Source organism: Castanea sativa, chromosome 8 (assembly GCF_040712315.1).
Source record: "Castanea sativa cultivar Marrone di Chiusa Pesio chromosome 8, ASM4071231v1".
NCBI lineage: Eukaryota > Viridiplantae > Streptophyta > Magnoliopsida > Fagales > Fagaceae > Castanea > Castanea sativa.
In genome coordinates, this window is record NC_134020.1 from 6869636 (window position 1) to 6876717 (window position 7082).

Sequence of the window (7082 nt, forward strand, 5' to 3'; positions counted from 1 at the left end):
AACTGGAACTCTACTACCATCCGCTAAGGTCAAAAACAATTCTCCTTTATTCAGCTTTCGGGTCTCCTGGAACCCCTGCAAAGAATTGCAAATATGATTAGTACAACTTGAATCCACGCACCAGGAATCCGTGGGATTCTGTACCAAACATATTTCAAGAAGAAAGGAAGTTTTCATACCCTTGTCATCTAATGAAGGAAAGCTAGGACATGGTTGAATAAGCACATATTTGTGCTCTTCAGCAGTTAAAACAATGTCCAAATTTCTTTTACAGTCAACATAGTTGGATCCAGTCAGTTTGTTTTGATTAAGAATAGAAATAAGTGGGCTAAAGGATGCCACGTTCAAATCTGAAAATAATAAATATGAATATAATAAGTAAATTGGACATTATCAATTTAGCATATAAACATATAGTATGGAACCTTAATAAAACCATAACATGATATATGCAACGACAACCCAATCCCATATTCAATATCCCTTAGCATAGAGTGAACATTAAATACTATGATTGATTGAGAACCATTCTCATTATTAGTGCTATCATGATAACTCTTATCAAACACTAATAATATATCGTTTTTAAATTTAGTCTCTAAGTAATAATAGTAAAAACTCAGCATAGAGGATACTATAAAACTTAGTCTAGTGTATACCATTGTCTAGAATCATGTGTAGCCACATATCATCCCTTTAACAGGCTTATTTTGTAGTACCATCATACAACACCCTCCGCATGGAATGCAAAGCTCAAAGCTAAGGCAAGGCGTTTGATCAAACCACTATAAACCAAGAAATCCAAACTTGTAGGATCATGAAACAAATACTCTCTGCATGAAATGCTAAGCTCGAGGTAAAGACAAAGTATATATTTCACACTACTATGAACCAACAATGGAGGCCGTGAGATGCAACCCTTGTATCTCTCTCCCACTAGATGTTTTAAGATAAAGGTTTTTAAATTTAAAACATGCATAAACTAATTACACATTGTCTTGCTCTTTATATATATATATATATAAACACTTAGAAAATTCTGATTCCACAGTCCTCGATCGATTCTCGATAGATTCTCGATCGATCGAGAAACCTTCTGTTTGCTCGATCGCTCCTCGATAGATTCTCGATTAATCGAGAATCAATTGCACGAAGCTCGATCGATGCTCGACAAATTCTTGATCAATGAGAGATCTTCTATCAACTCGATAGATTCTCGACAAATCCTCGTTCGATCGAGCGTCACGAATTTTGAATTTTCCAAAAATTTTCTAAGACAGTTTTTCTACGTTTTCATGCACAAAACAACCAGCATACGATCATAATGAACAGAAATTGATATCAAAACTGAATTTCATTGATGCTATAGCCTTAAAGTTCAGTTTAACATACTTAAACTAAAAATTAAACATCATAACATCAAAATCAGTTGTTATCAAACAATAATTTCAACAACCATGCAGAAAACTATTTTCTAACAACATGAAACTATTGTCTATAATTCCAAAACTATAAACATGTTAAACAGATACGAAATGAAAACCGCTCTGATACCATTTGAAGGAAATATACATGTGCGCAGTGAAAAAGTAACAGATCTACTTCATTCATAAAAGTTAACATGTACTAAAAAAGTTTCAAAACTTAAGAACAAGAGAGTGTACCTTGGAGCGGTGAATTTCAAAACTAAAGATCAAAATCACTTGGGAACACTTTCAATCTTCACTCCAATTCCACTAACGCCCAAGATGTGTGGTCTCTTAATCAGTTCCAAAGGGAGAATGTCAAAGTGTCTAACACTTCCATGCACCACTTCACCATAGTGTTCTTCCAAAATTCTCTACAGAAAATTCTGTGTGTATCTCCCTTTGTGTCTAACCGATTATCTAATTGGGCTGGGCTTTTGGGCCTTTCTAATTGGGCTTAAGTGTGTGGCTTGGAGTGAGACCAAAAGGGACCAATAAGACAATAGCTCCAGTGGGCCTTGGGTTTTTCTGTCAATTCTTGACAAGTCCAAAGTTACCATTAACTATATTTAATACTACTATATAAATATAGTTGCACTCTAGGCCTTATCTATAAATTATATCCCAAGACTTTATTGTACATGCAACCCCTTCATAAAATATTCGTAGTAACACAAAATCATGAATGTAGATTGACACTTTGTAAATTACTACATCTTGTTCTTGAGTACCCAGTTTAATCCTTTAAGTTATTCATCATATATTTATGAAATTCAATTTCATAAATATATACTCTAGTAACTATTTACTAAAGTAGTTAGGCCTAACATTTTGAATAATAAACCCATTAAACTTATTTCAAGGGAATATTTTGTATCTCCGTTAAGAGACTATGAATTCCATCTTGAGAATATATGTTTCATCAACATTAAATGTGGTTGCCCAACATATTGAGGTTTTGACCGTAGCTCTAGATCTCACTCTTGATATATCAAAACAACTTACACCTCATGATCAAATCCATTATTCTCTCAAGATTAAGAGTTCATGCAAATATAAGTAGTGAGTTTATTATTCATTTGACAGTCGTTAGGAGAATAATAAATCTCACATCGGTCCAGTTCAATATGTTTTAACTCTTAAAACATATCAACGTATCAACTAGAAATCTCCATTTCCATGATCAAGACAAATCGTCTTAGTTGATATGTTATAGTCTTTGCAGATGAAACGCCCAATTTTCATCACCGACTACGAACTACATTTTGAGTTTACAAAGAACTTGTAATTTATATCTTCAATGACTTTTCACATAAATCACATACTATGCATCTCATGGACTATATGATAATGTCCAAATATTCATGTTACCATTATTTTAGACAATAGGAAAACAACTTTATTAAACACAACATTAAGTCATACATAATAAAATACATAGCATCATACAATAGGATTTAAGGACACTAATCCTAACATAGTATGCACCTTAGAGTTTTGTAACCGAGCATCTTCTTGATCTTCATCGTGTGGATGAATTGAAGAACTTTGCAGCCAACAATCTTCTCTAGTTGGTGATTGAAGTCGCGTACTAGAATCCGTGCAGTTGGTTAGTCACGTACTTGGGAGCCATGCATTGAAAGGAGAAATTATCACTACAGAACAAGTCCAATTGGGTATTGGGGTAAGGGTTCAACTATAGGTTGGTAAGGTACTTGGGATTCCTTTACTTGTAATTGCTTGTTGTGATAACAGTAGAATTTCGGGAGTGGTGACCTTAAAATCACCCGATGGGGTTTTTGCCATGTAAGTTTTCCCCATTCGTAAACAAATCACCGTGTCATTTATTTTTCGCTGCATACTTAGTTTAATTGGTGATTTGTTCGTGCTACCATGCAATTTGCATGTTAATTTGATTAATTAATAATTAATCAACTTAATCCATCACAAGGGGGTCAATACGCTTTTGGCCTATCAATTGGGGTGAACCCCCTAGTGATAGAGAAGATGAAGATGCGAACCTATTCTATGAGGAATATGACAGTGATGTGGACTATTATAATGAAGACATTGAAGACAATGCCGAAGCCACAAGTGGAGCGACACTGATAGTGATCAATACAGACTGATAATGAAGGAAATATGCATGTGCGCAGCGGAAAAATAACGGATCTACTTCATTCATAAAAGTTAACATGTACTAAATAAGTTTCAAAACTTAAGAACAAGAGAATGTAGCTTGGAGCAGTGAATTTCAAAACTGAAGATCAAAATCGCCTGGGAACACTTTCAATCTTCACTTCAATTCCACTAACGCCCATGATGTGTGGTCTCTTAATCAGTTCCAAAGGGAGAAATGTCAAAGTGTCTAACACTAACATGCACCACTTCGCAATAGCGTTCTTTCTTACAAAATTCTCTACAGAAAATTCTGTGTGTTTCTCCCTTTGTATTTAACTGATTATCTAATTGGGCTGGCCTTTTGGGCCTTTCCAATTGGGCTTAAGTGTGTGGCTTGGAATGGGACCAAAAGCGATCAATAAGACACTAGCTCCAATGGGCCTTGGGCTTTTCTGTCAACTCTTGACAAGTCCAAAGTTACCATTAACTATATTTAATACCACTATATAAATATAGTTGCACTCTAAGCCTTATCTATAAATTATATCCCAAGACTTTATTGTACATGCAACCCCTTCATAAAATATTTGTAGTAACACAAAGTCATGAATGTAGACTGCCACTTTGTAAATTACTATATCTTAATTCCTTGAGTACCCGGTTTAATTTTTTAAAATTATTCATTATATATATTTATGAAATCCAATTCCATAAATATATATTCTTTAGTAACTCCTTACTAAAGTGGTTAGGCCTAACTCTCTGAATAACAATCCGATTAAACTTATCTCAAGGGAATATTTTGTATTTCCGTTAAGAGACTATGAATTCCATCTTGAAAATATATGTTCCATCAACACTAAATGTGGTTGCCCAACATACTGAGGTTTTGACCGTTACTCTAGATCTCACTCCTGATATATCAAAGTAACCTACACCTCATGATCAAGTCATTATTCTCTCAAGATTAAAAGTTCATGCAGATATAAGTCATGAGTTTATTATTCATTTGACAGTCATTAGAAGAATAATAAATCTCACACGGTCCAGTTCAATATGTTTTAACTCTTAAAACATATCAACATACCAACTAGAAATCTCCATTTCCATAATCAAGACAAATCATCTTAGTTTATATGTTATAGTCTTTGCAGATGAAACGCCCAATTTTCATCATCGACTACGAACTACATTTTGAGTTTACAAAGAACTTGTGATTTACATCTTCTGTGACTAAATCACATAAATCACATACAATGCATCTCATGGACTATATGATAATGTCCCAATATTCATGTTACCATTATTTTTAGATAATAATAAAACAACTTTATTAAACACAACATTAAGTCATACATAATGTCATAAATAATAACATACATGGCATCATACAATAGAATTTAAGGGTACTAATTCTAACAATCTCCCACTTGCCCTAAAGACTATTGTGCACTAATCTAACTCACATCTCCTCCAAATGTGACTCGAAAGTCCTTTGGGGCAAAGCTTTGGTAAAGGTGTTCGCTAGATTCTTTGCACCATCAATCGTTGCTACAAGGACATCTCCACGAGCAACAATGTCTTGAATGATGTGATACTTTCTCTCTATGTGCTTTCTTTTCTAGTGATTCCTTAGATCCTTGGATTGTGCAACCGCTCCACTATTGTCGCAGAACAATGTAATGGGAACTCGCTCAATTCTCACAACACCAAGATCAAAAAGGAATTTCTTGAGCAAAACATAAGCAACAACATATTCGACTTCCATGGTGGAATCCGCAATACAAGATTGCTTAACACTCCTCGAACTTATGGTCCAACTCCTAAGGTGAAAACACATCCCGACATGGATTTTTGGAAATCTAGATCCGAATGAAAATCTGAATCTGTATAGCCAATGGGAATCAAATCCTTACATCGGTAAACAAGCATATAATCTCTCGTTCTCTGCAGATACTTAAGAATATGCTTTACAGCTTGCCAATGTTTAGGTCCTGGATTTGATTGATATCGGCTGACCATGCCAACTGAATAACAAATATCCGGTCTAGTACAAAGCATGGCATACATGAGACTTCCCACAGTAGAAGCATAGGGAACTTGTCTCATCATAATTTCTTCCTCTTGAGTCTTAGTCCTTTGGTCATTAGACAGAGGAACTCCATGTCTAAAAGGAAGTAATCCTTTTCTTGGAGTTTTGCATGCTAAACCGTTCTAGAACCTTATCTATATATCCAGCTTGTGACAAACCCAACATCCTATTCTTTCGATCTCACCAAAGCTTGATCCCTAGAATATAGTTAGCTTCGCCCAAGTCCTTCATATCAAATTGGCTTGACAACTAAACTTTAACCGATGACATTACCCCTACATCATTTCCAATGAGTAACATGTCATCAACATAAAGCACTAGGAACATTACTACTTTATCTTGATGTCTTTTGTACACACATGGTTCATCAATATTTTGTTCAAAACCAAATGACTTGATTGCTTGATCAAATCTGATATTCCATGACCTAGATGCTTGCTTAAGTCCATAAATGGACCTTTTCAACTTGCACACCATATGCTCTTGGTTCTTTGCTATGAAACCTTCCGGTTGCAACATATGGATTTCTTCTTCAAGATTGCCATTTAAAAATGCAGTCTTGACATCCATTTGCCAAATCTCATAATCATAATGAGCAGCAATGGATGAGAGAATTCTGATAGATTTAAGCATGGCTACTGGCGAAAAAGTTTTATCATAGTCAATGCCTTCTTTTTGTGTATACCCTTTCGCCACTAGTCTTGCTTTAAAGGTTTTAACCTTTCCATCTATCCCTCTCTTCCTCTTGTAAACCCATTTGCAACCAACAGGTTTAATGCCGTTAGGCGCCTCTACAAGATCCCACACATGATTGGAATAGAATCCAATCCAGATTTCATAGCTTGGACCTAATGATGTGCATCTATATCATTTATTACTTCATCATAAGTGTAAGGATCCAATTCAGCCTCTTCTGAGATAGCTTCATAAGTTTCTCCTAAAGCTATGAATCTCACAGGAGGCCGAACAATTCTCCCACTACAACGAGACACCTGTGTACTAGACATCTCATGAGTAGTATCTTGTGGTGTATCTAATACAACCACATCATCCCTAGTTTCATCCATTGGTTGTTCAACTACAGTTTCATCTATTTCAGCTAAAACAACTTTACTCCTTGATGAGAATCAACAAGCATTCAAGGATCCATTGCATGTTCCAGTTGGGCCTATTACAAGAGCAAGATCCAAGAAGATCAAAGAAGCACTTAATGGACTGATTCAAGAGATTTGGGCTGATTTCTAATGGAGGACATTCCAAGCTTGGCCCAAAGGAAGCTGAAAATATAATAAATTTAATTCATGCTATTTAGGGCTGATCTAGCTTAATTGCGAGTGATTTATGGCATGAATTAATGGCTGATTGACTTTCCAGCTCTATATTAGTTAAGGCAGATTTTTTTC